The sequence below is a fragment of the Bombus flavifrons genome, chromosome 14 (assembly GCF_040668555.2).
Source record: "Bombus flavifrons isolate JBK064 chromosome 14, iyBomFlav1_principal, whole genome shotgun sequence".
NCBI lineage: Eukaryota > Metazoa > Arthropoda > Insecta > Hymenoptera > Apidae > Bombus > Bombus flavifrons.
In genome coordinates, this window is record NC_138455.1 from 8,085,265 (window position 1) to 8,101,322 (window position 16,058).

At 40.0% G+C, this 16,058-nt stretch overlaps 1 protein-coding gene across 5 annotated transcripts in view; it reads right to left on the reverse strand.

Moving 5' to 3' along the window:
- LOC138186964 (zinc finger protein castor homolog 1) overlaps positions 1 to 16,058 on the reverse strand; it is a 162,608-nt gene that overhangs the window by 96,941 nt on the left and 49,609 nt on the right. The window contains exon 2 of one of the 5 annotated variants that reach the window (XM_069127323.1): positions 15,159 to 15,285. The exons of the other annotated variants lie outside the window; for them this stretch is intronic. The gene's annotated coding sequence lies outside the window, so the exon portion shown is untranslated. The remainder of the gene's footprint in view (positions 1 to 15,158; positions 15,286 to 16,058) is intronic. 5 annotated transcript variants of the gene reach the window in all.

Genomic DNA, 16,058 nt, shown 5'->3' on the forward strand with positions numbered 1-16,058 from the left:
TGATAAACCTCGTCACCTTGTCTCGCCTGAGAACCTTATCGAGATGATTAAGAAGCTGCGTCTCGGTAACATTGTTGCCATTATCGAATTTTCATACTTCAATCTTGCTCTCGTTTTAGCAACGAAAAAGACTTGTAGCGTTTTAAGAAAATGTTTAAACGTAAAATTAAGACGAGAAACAGCGCATATAGGTAGCAATTTTTTTCCTATTTTACTGCAACATGAAATTTTTGTATTTTTTCATGTTACAAAATATCGAATATTGGTTGGAAAATAACCAAAATGACATAGCAAAGTTAACAGTGTAATAGAGCGCCTTTGTCGCAAAAGGTCCCATGAGATAAAATAATGAATCGAATAAGTTATTGTTAATGATTGTTGTATTTCAATGAAAATGATTAAATTTCACGTAGTTTTTAAATATTTGCTTTTCGTATTCGGTATAATTCTACTTTACCATACTCTTAGTGTTTTAGAGACGATTGCTAAGTATTTTTTATTTCGGATGAGGGAATACTGACGTTCACTCGTTGACACGACGCGACGTTTACTTCAGGAAAAGCGTGTGTTCCTCGTGTGCCAATTTTCGGTAGATTCGTAGTGGCATGACAAAATACGACAAACCAGCGTAATATTTTAAAATATCAGCAGTAATAGCTGATGTGTAAGACCGTAACAAAATATGTGCTTCATTGTATGAGATTTAAGAGAAGCATATTTCGTCGCGAACAATTTTGGAGCAGAATGGTCGGTATATTTAGACGAAGACGGACAAACTACAACTAAGCAGTTACACGAGGGATTTCAACATCCAGCACAAATGTCTCTGTTCATATAATAATTTCCAACTCTGGTACACCTTAACCTTGAAGCATTCGATCCAATTGTATTTTTCTCACGTCAAGAAATATCTTTTTACGACTACATACATTTTCAGATTCGTCTCAAATATCAATCATAATATAAGATAATGAAATGATATGATCATAATCATAATATCTCCAGTCTCATTAGTCCATTGCCAATTTTTATAAATTTATGGAAAATTCGAAGGTGCAAATCTGCACACGATGCACGTAATATACAAAATAGAATATTTATTATAATATTTAATACGTGTAACAAATTTCCATTTAAATTCCATTTCATATGTTCACGAAAAAATATAAAAATGAATAAAAATCCACAATCTTCTCACTAGAGAGCTAACGAAATTTTAAGATCCACCATTCGTAAACATTTACAAACTATACCGATGGAATAACGCGATATAACGTGCAACCCTCTTTCTTCTATGGTGTCATCAACAATTTCGTAAGCAGTTGATCCGATATTAAACCTCAATTAAACAAAACAAAAAAAAAAGCAATAATTTAAAATATTTCGTACAACACGCATAATATATAGCTAAAAGGTTTCACCGTAAAAATTCGAGGATCGCAGCAGGGTTAACGATGTTGTGAGGGTGGAGCAGTCGTTGTTCGCCATTATATATCCTGTGCGATTGGAGATCGTTGGATGGGAAAAGTCTCGCGGGAGAGACGGAACGCCCAGTTCTACGAGATCAGGATTGATCGTTACATTTATTCGTAAACGGTGGAGACGCGATGGTCAATCAATAAACGTCAGAGTGTGCAACTTCCGAGAGGCGTTTTCGCCGCGAAAGCGATAATTTTACTCGGGTTCGGGTCAAGGTACATCGTCGCGCGCCACGGTGGCATTCGACCACTTTAGAAAGTCGACGCTGCCAGCCCCACGACGATCCTCCGCTCGCCGATATATAAATATTAATAACTACAATATCGTAATTTCAGAAACAATGCGCGACACGGCCACACCCGAACACCGCGGCCTAGTTACATGCAAGCCACGACATTAAAAAGCTGTTCCCTTGTGGTTCTCTATCCGCGTTACACCTACTCGATCCCTGACTCCAGCACTTTTGGTATCGGCTCGATTTTTCAAGCGATAATATCGTAAGAATGCTTCCAATTCGAAGATCGACAAGTTATTTCAATGCACGACGAATAATAAATGAATAATGGATAATAACAATATATCGTTTATTCATTGTTTATTTCATGTGTCGAAGATAATTGCCAATATTATAATATTAAGAGTAATTACAAGGGAAATCTATTTATTTTCCGACAAATTTCACCATCCATTTTTCATCCATAAGACGGTCAAAAGCAATAAGAAACGAGAAATCGAGCGTTTAACAAATTATAGGGAAAATAGATTTTTCATTATCGACGATTGGTTTTTAATTGGCGACGTTTTGACAGGGTGTTCCTAATGTGTAAAACGTATCATATTTTGAATTAAGTGGAACAATTCTTCATCGCGTAATTTCCTACAGGGAAATTAGAATTTCACTTATTCATTGACGTTTCATTCGTAACGCGATAAAATAATTCCAATTTCATGATCGACAATTTATTCTGCAACAGTGTGATCCACGAGGGACGATGCATATCTCGATCATGTGATATACCGTAAATAGATCTTTCCAAATGACCTATTTTTAATGGATATCGCGAAAGAATATTTTTACATTACGATAAACATCATTTTGCAACGTAACGTTACGAGGCTGTTGGCATAACGTTTTAATCGTGGAAACGATGCGAAGCAGATCGAGCCGCCAACACCGTGAATTATTGCGTTCCACTTTGTCCTGTAATCACGATTTTTTCATACCGTTTTTGCCAGCCGCGAAAGATTCCGAGCTTACATTGAAACATTTATTTGTTTCGATTTCATAAAGAATTGCGTAGTTATTAGATAGGAGAGCGAGATAAGAGACCCATATCTGCGAGTCGTGAATCGCAAAACATCTTTTTGCCGAGTTACGTTTAAAAATACTAAGTGCTACATGTTCACTTGCGACTTGTTATTTTTCTTTTCTTTTTTTTTCTTTTTTTGTCGAGTCTTGTCGCACATTCACGACCGTGGTCAACTCGATTTTCGAGGTCGTAGAAAATAGCGGTACTGTAAATTAAATCACTCGAATAAGGAAACAATTCTTTATTTTTTTTACGTTCGATTCGATTTTTATACGTTCACGTTAATTTCCAGTTCTTATATGTCTAACTATAAACACATCAAAATTTGCAGTCCTCATATGGATGACTATAAACGTCAGATAATTTGCAATTTTTGTAACTCGTGATTAATGTGACAAGGAATGAGGTGTACCGTATTTGCGGCCATACCGAGGAATAATTTATCATTTTTCCCCTAGAGAGGACTATATTCACGAAAAAAAGGAAAAATGATAGAGTCAACGTAATGCAGGATATTTTATTAAATAAGAATTAAACTCGGGATACAAACAGCAAAATCGTATCAATAGCTTAGTAAAGCAGGTATTATCCATTTCCGAAAAGTTTCATTATTTTATTCAAGTTCATCTCCTTCGACTTTGTCGCGTTCTTATCTTATGCCTCGTATTTGTATAAAAATTGAAAATTTTTTAATGATTTTACGCTTATCAGAATTACATTGCGTACTTGAAAACGAACCATCATAATTTGTTTAATAGATTTATTTAGGCGAATTAATTGTCAACCGCGTTGAACAGAGAACAAATAGCAAATATATAGGGAATTGCAGGAATTATCAGGCTGACACAATGGTCACGAATGTCACAACGATGTCAATGTTCAAGGTAAGTAGTCGACATGAATAATTAATTTCCTTTATTCGACAAATAAGCCGCTTCCTCCGTGGATTACAAATAAACTGAATATATCCAACGATACTCTCGTCAACTTGGTACAATCAGATTAATTTCTTTTCTTGTTCTCATCGTCGTTTTCGTCAACTTTTACGTCCACCTGATTATCGTTTTCATATTGTCATTGCACCTGTCGTCGTGCAATTCCACGTACGTTATAACATAATTTCATAACATAATCGTTATTCGATTGCGTTATACATCACAGACAGAGAATCCACAAACATCCTCTTAACATCTTTACACGCGATACAAACAGGTTGCAAACGTAAACTCGTAAATTTCGCAATTTTTATATTATGAAACAAAGCTTGTTGCTGATAAGTGCTTATTTCTCGAAGGTTTAATCGAAGACAGGAGGGAAAGGAAATATTACAGCGATTCTCGGGTTTAGAGAACGTAAATAAATGAAATTTATTCGCGTTCGCGGATTTGTCGGCAACAAGCGTTTTATCGCGGGGGATTTATATCGCGGCCGGTCTCTCGAGGAAATTCCGCTGAAAAATGTGCCGCGCATAAATACCGAATCAAGAAACTAAATTCCGCCTGGCGATTACGCGAGGAAGTCGACTTCCGTGCGTGGGTGGCTGTGTATCGAACAATTAACGCCACCAGCCGCAGATAAAGCGACTAAGAACGGCTTAGGAGACCGGGAGAAATGTTTTCCTCCACCTTCGCGCTTCGAAAGAAACGCTCGATTATCGATTAACAGTTTCTCCTGTTCTCCTTCGATTACTCGATCGTGACTATGAGACTATCTTAATACTTAATACCTTTTATGGCTACTACATGCTGTTCTATAAGAACAATACGTTTTTAAGCGTTTAAACAGTAGACTTAACCGGTAAACAGTAGAGTTAACCAGTTAACAGTAGAGCATTTTTACAATCACGGAATTCGAAATTAATAAAAATAGATCAATATCGTTTGAGTGGATTTTAGATTTCGTTTGTGTCAATAGAATATAATTTATAGCTAAAAGAAATGGAACGTAAAAGAAACAGGAGATTTATGGACTGAACCGAATCATCACGTTCATACGATTGACAATCCGAATGACGGGTTGATTTGTTTTCGACATTTGTTAACGAGTTACGACAACCAAATCTTTTTCATAAACAGTTAATTAAGGTAACACGTTATTGGACTCGTAAAATATTTCTTTGCAACTTACCGATTCAAATAGATGTCCTTGAAAAAAATTTTAACGTGTTGAAAACGAGTTAGTCATCGTTACTCAAGACGTAAAATACGAAATTTATAATACAAAAATTAACATAAACGGCGTTAAGATATTCTTTCATCTGGTTGTTCAGGAAGGTTAACGTTCAGCTGGTTTATTTTTCATCGATGCTATCAACGAAAATGCAAGTAAACGAATGATGAGAAAGAAGAGTTACACGATATTGTATCTGCTTCTGGGCGAAGGATAAAATCGAAACGATGAGAAATTGCGCTGTAATGCTTTGTCTCCTTGCTATTTTCACGTTAAACCGGTTAAAACGGTAGAGCCCCATCGTCGACTGTCCCCTCTAAATGCCTGTCATTTGTTGGCGCGAGCGTATACTTAAATTAAATTAAATCAAGAACATGTGACCACGCGGCTCGTCGTTCGGTACGGACGATTAAGAAACGTTATTCCACTAAATTCCTGACGAATCGCCGTCCAGTGGAAATCATTGAGACATTTTGTCTCTAGTATTTACCATAAAATCTATTTCCCATACGTGAAAAGGCATCTCGTTAATGACGAGCGAATCAAAGAAGTTTGGTATGTCGGAAATAGAAAAACCAAGTTCATTGTACTCAACTCGTCAAGAACCAAGGTTCCATCTGCTACTTTTTCCAATCTACGCTATTGATTCGTAGTTTTCCATATTCAAGTTCCAAGAGAAAATTTCAAGGACTTGTTTTAATATTTCTGTCTTCTTCCACCTAGATTCTATAACATTTGCGAAACTTAAAGAAATAAAAGTATTTACAATATAATAACCAGCTGTTTTTTAAACCGTAGCAATTTGTTTACGACCATAATTTATAATTTAAAATAATTTGTAAAATTTCTATTATTCAAATATATTTTCGCGCTCTAACGAAACGACAATGCTCCGCGTAATCCACTTTTACGCCCCATTTCGCTATTTGCTGCCCAATAACTTAAATATCGAAGAAAGCGCGAGGAACAGAGACGAATACACAGCTTTCTACACCGGAGAATCAAAATACGTTTTTATACTTCAGCAGAATATTCCATTCGGCCGACTTTTATGCATAATTTCACGATTCGCTGGCAAGTAACCTAAACCGGCAAGGGAACGCGAACAACGGAAGTAGTCTTCGACACCGAAGAACCCGTTCACGCCTAAAGGATCTACCATTACAGGAAGCGGGAAGTTTCCCTCTCTCAAACACGAGCTACGATTTCCGGAGACGTTGGAACGGCCGTCCGCTTTCGGGAAGAGATCAGACGAGGATTCACGAAGCGAAATGAAGAAGCACCATCCGCGGAGACAAGCGGCGGCCGGGAGAAATCGTAAATTTAAATTTAGAGAGAGGCTGGTGCAGGCGCGCGCTCGCCTGCACACCGCCCCCACTTTTCACGCGGGCGTCTTCAGATTTCGCCGTTTTCAAGCGCGAACAGATCGGTTGGGAAAAAGTGTGGCGGTTCTCTCGGTGCGGTGGCTGCGATTTGAAATTCAAAATGTAGCGCGGATTGACCGGCTTTCGTCGTAAATTGTCCCGGGCCGCCGTTTGGTGGAAAAAGTTGTTCGGATATTTAAGAGGAACACGCGAGGGCCCGAGCGCCTCCAATCGCCGGTCCTCATCGGATCGTCTCAATAAGGAGACGAATAGGTCGTTCTGGCTCTTGGGCCCAGGCAAAGAAAGCGCCGTGCACTCGCCTCTTCTCCCTTTCCAAGCTTCTCTTTTCCTTCTTCTTTTTTTTGGACTGGGAGAATTTCCATTTCTTGCCGCGAGGACACCCTCGTGGCACCGCGCCGATTTTGGCGCAGATATCACGTTTCCTTGGACGGTTCCGTGCGCGGTGTTTGGTCGAGGACGATTGTTTCTTTCGTTCGATCGAGCGATCTGCGAATTGGGAAGCTTCTGTGTAATTTACGACAGAGGTCACTGCGAGAGCTTGCGAAGATTTTGTAGATGCTGCGAGTCTTCTTTCGTTTGGTAGACTGGTTTGCGATTTAGAGAACTTTCGTGTAAATTATGGTACGAAAACGTTAGATCTCGCGAAGATCTTGCAGACTGTTGTGACTATTCTTTCGCCTCGTAGATCGATTTGAGATTGCAAGACTTGTGCGTGAACCACGATATGACATCGTCGTGAGATTTTGTGAGGATCTTGTAGATGTTGCGACTGTTCTTTCGTTCGACAGATTGGTCTCGAAATTGTGAAGATTTTATGTAAATTTTAATAGAAATTGTGCGCTCGTACGAGGCAAAACTTCTATTTGGATGTTGATAAAAATCGTTCTGAACCTTTTGACTTTGATACATAAATCTTTTAAGATTCTAGAGCTTGTACAATCTACGTCAATCATAATTACGTGACTCTTTTTTTCATTCGATCAGATTGATCAAGCAACTGCGAATTCTCTCCGTCGATTACGATAAAGGTCGTCCAGAATTTCCACGAAGATATTCTTCATAATGTTATTCCCCTCCGATGTAATAAATCTGTTTTAAAATATAGAAGCTGCCACACGAGTTCTGATAAAAATTCTCCCAAACTTCCTTCGAGATTTCCATTCAATAAATAATTATCCACGATATGGCAATCACATAAAGATTGTAATTGAATGGTTTACAGGATTGAACACAGGAACTACATCATTGATACTATTACGTCAGTGACGCGCATGAGTAACGGTACACGGCTTATAAAAACATTGGAGTTAATCCAAACAGAATAATCTGGTCGATCGACGAGGTTCGAAAAGAGGCGTCGCGTCGCGCGGATAATTTTTATCGTCACAGGGTTTTTTAATCGGATCTCCGGCCCGAACGTGACGCTGCTCGCACGCGATATCGTTTCGTGTCCATGTTCACGCGGCGTTTCTTTTCCTTTCTTTCCTTTCCTTTCCTTTCGTCGGTATTCCGCAACGGTACGCGAGAAACCGGAGAGTTCGACGAGGGGACCGGAAATTAATTGCTTGCACGGCAATCGATCCCTGATTATTTCGTTACGTCGTACGCGAGACCGATTACTGCTGACGCGGAAAAGTCATCGCCCCCATCGACTCCCCACCACTTCAAACGCCTACACGCCTCATTTTTTTCGATTTTTCGCCGAATAATTTCCTGCCGATTAAGCGTCATTCGATCGCCCAATTAAATTCGTGTTACATCGTGCACTTAGAAACTGCGCCGAGATATTTTATAAAAAGGATCGAGTCGCAAGTTTTCACTCAAATCGATACAACCTGCATGTGCGTATCTGTACCTTGTATCTGTATGTATCTGTATGTATGTGCGTATCTGTATGTATGTACCTTGATCCTCGAACCTAAGCATCGCCGATCCTTAAAGACTATCATTTTTCATCGTCTCGAATTTTGTTTTAATATCATTCTTCTGTAGTAATACCGTCGTCGCGTTATTTCTAATTACTATCTTTTTATGCAATCAGAATGATCAATAAAGACCGTACCGTCTTGATTTTCTGCCGCCATATAAATTTGACTTTAACATTTCATGATAGTCAGATACGTATTCGTAACGCTATTATTCCATATCGGCAGTTTTCTTAGATAAAAATTAGAAACCGAAAAGTTGAAGCTTGTTGGACCTGTTTGTATATTGGGTTGGCAACTAAGTGATTGCTGATTTTGTCAATACCACCTAATGACAAAATCCGCAATCACTTAGTTGCCAGCCCAATAGAATATTGAACCTGTTTGTATCAGCGTAGAGAGATACTTCTCTATAAATATATATCAACGTATGAAATAGTTGGAGCTTGACGAAATTCTTTGGGATAAATATAACGAAATACTTTGGTACCAAATGTTTGATATATTGATCGTCGTAATGTGGAAGAATAGAAGATTATCGGTGACCAATATTGGCGATCGATATAGTATCGCTGATGTAAAGCTGGGTTGTAATAAAAACAGTTTTCGCAACTTTGACAGATGAATTGCAGAATCGTGGAACTAGTACGTCAGTCGTGACATCGCCTGATTATATTCTTCGCGTGATAATATTTTTCTGTGCTTGAACAAAGGTTTACAACGGACTATACGCAGTGTTCGAATTTCGTGCATCGAGAGGGAAACTAAAGAGAAATCTTAATAAACTGGAGCTTCCTAATAAACCTAATAAATTTCGCACTCGGCCCGCTCCACTTTCTCACGAGCGCGAATATGAAAAATCCTTCTCGGGAAAGTAAGCAGGTACAGCCGAAATATTCTCCCACGAAATTCTCTTTCATACTAAAAGCCAGCGTCGAATGATCGAACACATGGTTAGGTTTCACAGAAACAAGGAAGCGAACGAGGTTTAACATTTGCTCGGATGAGAAAAATCCCTCGGGTCGTTCCGCGCGAAGAAATCGGCCGATTTCGCGGAGATAAAAGGCCGGATCGTGCAACAGAGAATCCAGCTGACCTACTTGCCACTTGCATTCTTCCGTTGCAGTGTCTCTGCGCGCTATCGTCGCCGTTAGCGCAGGTACACGCGCGATATAGCGCGTTCCAAGCTCGTATCGCGTATCTCGCGTTTTACGATCCGCCATGCACCGCGACCAAAAAGTCCGTTTCAAGAAAACTGGAACTGAACAGTCGTTGGAGAAGTCGGACTATTCGATCGATAACACGCGGCCAGCCTGTCGCTTTTCTTTCCTTTATGTATATAAACGAGGACGTTTTACTGCCGCGATTTGTCCGCCGTCACCGCTAAATTTCTATGTCTGTTTTATCAGTTCGCCTGCTTTGTTATCCGTTTAAATGGTCGAAAACTAATCGGAGACAGCGTTCCAAGCTTCCATTACACGCGTTGGATTTCCTGATTATCGCACGAGTGCCTCAGGGCGATTTCGTTTTTATGCCGAGCGAGAATGGCGAGTGAGAAACGAATTCAATTTTTCTGAATTCTCTCCATCTTGTCATTTGTAATCCTACTTTCTGATAGTGTCGTAAGTCATGGGAGAGTTAACAGGCTTGAGATTTAGTATAAACGCGCGTTATGATTCTAGATTGAAGTTGATACACGTTAACTGTATGGTTATTGTGTGAAAGATTACATCGTACCGGTTTTGGAAATTTTACCGGATATTCGAATTTCATGGATAGATACCTCCGCCTTTCCATAAACAGAAGTTCTACGCGATCAACGATCAACTTGTCAACAGCAAATGGTTCTGCTTCTACAAGCTCGTTAATTGCAACATGATAGTACAAATAATTGTACATTGAAAGGTGAATTTTCTACGCTGAACAGCAGAGATATATTAAAAAATGTCCAAGTAACTTTACCGTGTTATTACCTAACCGACGACCGCTATACTCGTTTCCTCTTTTCTCTTTTCAGTAGAAAAATATCAGAGATTATAGTACGAGATAAGAGTTTTAATCGAGTGTGCTAAGTATACATAAGGTAAAGTGTCAAGCTGGTGAAACCAGGTGAACCAAATATCGAAGTCGAGTGGGTCCTGCGGCGGTCTCTTCCGAGCAATCCGATTAACGTCACATCTGGCCAGAAGCGTGTGTTGGTGACTTTCATAAATATATGCCTCGTGCTGCATAATCATAAATCTAATGGCGTGTCTTGTCCGTTCCATAAATGACGCCGCTGGAATCCTCCGGGTGCAAAGACCCCCTATACGAATTCTTGTCCCGGCTTCGATCGAGCGCCACGAATTTGGATCCGCGAAATCGACTTTCTAATCCTCCTCCGAGACCTCCAACCTCCCACGCGTTCCTTGCGAAACGTCCCTCTCGTTCATTAGAACGATAGAAACATCTTTTTGGTGTCTTAACGAAGAAAGTAATAAGAGATTCTTTCCTGATATTTCGCGTAAGGATTTTGTCGATTCTATAGACTGTTAGACAATCAGCGATTATTAACTAAAATTATTATCTTACGATAGGGAAATAAATCTATTGTTGTCTTTGACTTTGGAATTCGCATAGACAATTCATTACAGCCATATAGAAATTTTGATGTGTTAAGAAATTCGTTCTCCGATTTTCTACATAGAATTTTTCTCAATTCTATGGACCATTAGAGACTGAACAATCATCGATCAAAAATTATTTCTTTCGCTGATTCTAGCTTTTGCATTCGTACAAACAATTCGTTACAATCATACAGACTTTTTGGCGTTCTAACAGCTTCTTTTCCAATCTTCTACATTACATCGTTATCGATTCTATATGATTGTACCGGTCAAACGCTATCGAAGAAGTAGCCGGAGAATGTAGGATGCTCTGAAAGGAAGCTGGATCTAAAATTGTTCTGTGAAAAATTTGCTACACCCGAAGAAGTACTCGATATACCGACAAAAAGAAACAATACTTACTTCTAGGTATCTACTATATCTGGTAAGAGACTGTATCTACTTCAAGAGACAACACGAAGATGACGAAGTTTCATGTAACCTGTCAAACCACATACTGACGATCTGATAAGATCGCAACAACATCGCGTCGCTGTTCCCTTCGAAATCTAAGAAAACACCAAGAAGAAATCCTAATATTTGTAACGTTAATACTCGTCCATAAGAATCGGTCAATTACAAAAAAAAAAAAAAAAAAAAAGGAGCAACACAGCGAAGCTAACCTAAGAAGTAGAAGAAAATAAACCAGAGTCGACGTATAAAGTCTCGAGATCTGGAAGAAAATCCGCTTAGGAACAATGCAAGGACCTGGTCGAGGTCCCCGTTGCGGAGAAAAGCTGACGTCGGATGGCGGAGAACAGCGGCAATCAGCTGATCCACTTGGGACCAGTTCTCCGGAGGAGAGCAGCGCTGGAACGCGGTGTGCGTTCGCAGGTAACGCGACTGAAGCCATGCAAAATAAGTTGTGTAGGTGAGCCAGACACGAGAGGAGACGTGGCAAGGCAGAAATGCGCTAGGGTGGGAGGGGGAGAGGGAGGAAGAAGTCAAGGAGGGAAAAAGAGAAGAAAGGAAAAGAAAAGCTGGAAACGAGGCTGTGCTGGCGGGGACAGCTGGCGACTGGAATGTGGGTTAGGCTGCCCATAGGTGGGCCGCTCTAATTATGAATTAATTCCTGAATAACGGTCGAACCCGTGCGACACGAGCTTGCTGATGAAAACGCGATCCGGAGAACCGGTCGCACACCGTCATCGGCCCCGGTGCTGTCCTCTTCTGTGCTCGTTTCCTGTTTCGTTGTCACTTCCTCCATTTTTCTCTGCCGCTGTCCAGGAAGAAAATTCTTAAACCTTTCGCGCAGCTTTCTCGAACAGATTGAAACCAGATTCGGCTTACAGTTTTCGATCTCTCACTTCGTCAGTGTAGGAAGACTGTTTTCTGTCGCCTCCTCCATTTCTCTCGGTTGTCGTTCGGAAAGAAAATTTCTTTGTCTTATGGAGATTCCTTTTTTTTGGAGAGGTCCAAGAGAAACTCGTGGTTCTTCACCTCTTGATTCTTAATTCGCTAGTATAATAGGAACTAATCGTGGATGGTGCATCTCCATGAACATAATTGGATTTATGGTATCGTCCAATGTTTGATTTTGTCGATACATACAAAGGCACGACCAAAATGTCTGACAGTGAAAATAAAAAAAGTTGAAAACTCTGAACAACTCTGAAAGTTGTAAAGAAAAAAATGTTAAAACGTACTGTGATAGATATTCTAATTTATGTTGATGTAGTTGAATTCATTAGGTTTGGCTGATAAGTGTGATGGGGGCTTATCCTCGTGTATGCAGCCAAAATGCTGCGATTATGTCCAAGTGTATAAACAAGTTTGGAAATTTTAATAGTAATCGCACATGTTGCAACAAGGCTGCGACATTGCCATGTTCCAACAGCGAGAAAATAGAGTATAAAGATCAGCTTTTGTTACAATATACCAATATATAGTTGAAAAGGAACGTTAATATGCAGAAAATGTTGGCAAATCTCGACCTGCTTTTTTTCCATTTTACGCAAAGGAATTATGGACACGAGAAGGAAAGCAAGGACACACATCGAGTATATTCATCTACGCTACTTTAACTTCGTTTCTTCGCTTTCTTCGCACGAAATTGTATCTAAGATGACATTTATCAAACGCTGCAGTAATTTTCATTATGTATTTTATTTCATCCATCGCGCTTACTATTCCAACGTCATGTTACCAATAAATGAACAATGAACTCTACTAACTCAGCCTAAACCTCTCCTAAACCTAAAACACTTCGATTACAATAAAACCGTTTCTAATTTCCCACTGCCAGATTAATTCATAAGCAGACACAACGACTGATCACTGACGTCTGTTTCGAGAATCCCGCGACACAAGCTGCCTGAAATGTCCTCGGTATCTATCACCTAATATGATACAATAATCTATCATCATCTACGATCTCACAATTTTCCAATTTCCCAATGCCCTGTTAAGTCGTAACGAAATACACTAGTCTGACCATTGACATCTATTCCACGAATCCAGCAATACAAACAAATCTATTAACTCAGCCTCTTGAACCTTCAAACCGTCCTAACTATAATAAAAAACCTTTCTTAATTTCCCAATGGCAGATTAATTCGTAACCGAACACCGTGGCTGACCATTAACATCTGTTTCAGGAATGCCGCGACAAAAACTGCCTAAATTGTCCCCGTTATCTATCGACTTCGAGCAACTTCCCCCGACCAGAATTAGTGTTGGAAACCCAGAGACCCAGGAACGCTCGAGTCTGAACGTAGGGAATGAGAACCGAGGCCGTTATCGGCTCTTATCAGCCGGCTTAATTGCGCGGTGTAAAATCGTGCGAAGAGCCGACCGCACGAGGGCTCGACTTCTTCGAGTCTGTCCTATCATCTCTCCCCTACAGAGGTGGTATTCCGGGTGTTCACCGGAAGGTCTCGAGTCGAGTGGTGGATTTCGAGGGAGCCGAGCATCCTGTCGTCGTTCGAGGATCGACTGACAGGGAGAAGCACGCGAGCAGCAAACCGCCTCGAGTCGCCATGCCACGAGGTGATGAATGATTTCTTTGACTCCAGAACGCGGCATTGACTTGTCGGAGGGATCATCGTGACAAACGATCTCGGATGCGACGCGACACGCTCCTCCTCTTCGCGTAATTAGACATCGTCCGACATGATTTCTGTTACGAATCGCGGAAAGAAACGAATTATACAGAGATGGTTGAAGGTACAGTTGCTTGCAAAAGTAGCGAAATATTTATGGAAACGGTTTATGAGTGTGTATCATGTATATCGTACGAAGTTGAACTCGTAATGGGATTGTATACTGCATCATGATTGTACCAGGAAAGTTTTTGAAGTTTTTCTAAATTTTGAACAAACCTGGAGATCTCGTGGAACAAATTTTATTATAATTCAAGCATGATACGTACGTAGAAGCTACAAGATAATTAATTTTTTTTTTTTTAGTAGCATGTTTTACAATGGAAAAATCATTATTTTAACGAATTCATGTATATTGCGAAACTTTTACTTGAATTATAACACAAATTCTTCTGAGTCTCTATAAAAATTTTCTAAGCAATGCAAATACTCTTTCACTTAATTGTACGATTATAGGATTGTGGAGCGCTTATGTAAATTGCAATAGAAATCGTTCTGGGTTTTGTTAAAGATTTTGCACATGATGTAACTCTTCCTTTATTTGACAAAAAATTGCGAATATTGTACAGTATCGTATGTTATGAAAAAAAAGATACACACTCGACGTGCCTCGAAAAAGAACGAGGCTGATGGTTCATCTCGATGTACTTGAACCGAATGATTCGATCCCTGGAAATATTCAGTCTACTGGTTCAATCTACGGAAAAATTTAGTCCAGTGGTTCGATCTATGAAAAATATCGGTTTATTGGTTCGACGTATGTAAAAATTCAACCTATTGGCTATAACGCGAATTAGGAATATTTAAACCGATAGCTGGCCGATTACCAACGTTCTGTTATTAATCGGTTAGTGGCACGTGATCGATGGAAATCATTAATTCACGTGTAACTGACCCAGTCTAGATTTATCTCGAGCGATCTTAATTAAACCGTAAGTAGTACCACGGGCTCGCAATGGCGTTATTGATACACGTTTGACAAAGTTGCATGCAGAATTCTGCGTTTCGTATCGAGCGGTGATAAACCGACATTCCAATCTCACTGACATACGAGATCCAAATTGCTAACGATTTTTTATTCCCCGTGTATCATTACCCCACGCGTAATTTGACTTCAATGTTGCCACAACGACGCACGACAAACCTTTTTACTTTCTAGTAAATTCCTCGCGACACCTTCGTCTCTGAGATACATTGCCCGATTCAAAGTACAGACGGGTCGGATATTGGTTTGTCGAACGAGCTACCAGAAAAGGAAGAAACACATTGGCCTGGAAAAAGAAGAACGAAAGAGGCTTGACCAAATGGATCGACGATTCAATTTGATAATTATCGTTGCTTAATAACCAGAGAAGAATCGCATAGGCTGTAGATCTTGTTTCGCTGCTTTCCATTTCGTTCGTTGGCCGAAAGGATCCCGAAGGGATTCTTGCCTCGAAGGACAGAAATATGCGCGAGCCACGCACGTCTGCTGGAAAAGGAGAGGAAACCGGCCACGGCGGAGGGAGGCAGAAGAGCAAAGTCACCGATTTAAATTGAAGTCGGGGAACACCCGCGAGGGAGAAACATTCGCTGGCCTATCGGGTTTAATAACACCCGGCACCGACTCTATCTGAAATTACGGATGGTGCTCCGATCTCGGCCTCTTTCTGTCTCGTTTCTCCTTTTCCAACTCCGTTCGAAGATCGCCACGATACGCTACAACATCGGCCGTGGACGGTCTTTTTAAGAAAACAACGTATGAAGAGCGACTGTTTTTATTTTTCTCTTTGAAGATTGACGTTTTCAGTAATTTGCCTGGGTTCTTTTAATTTTTAATTTGCAAGAACACGATATACGATTCAAAGTCGGAATGGACGTTCTTTCGTAAAAAAAAAAAAAAAAAAGAAGAAAGAAAAACAACAATTCTGCGGAGAATGATTTCTTTTTTCGTAGTGTCTTCGAAAATTAGAGTTTTCAGTAATTTGCACGGAGTGGTTTTTTATTATTCTGGACAAATTGCAGGGACATATACCGTAATCGAAAGCAGGTTGCACACGTTCGT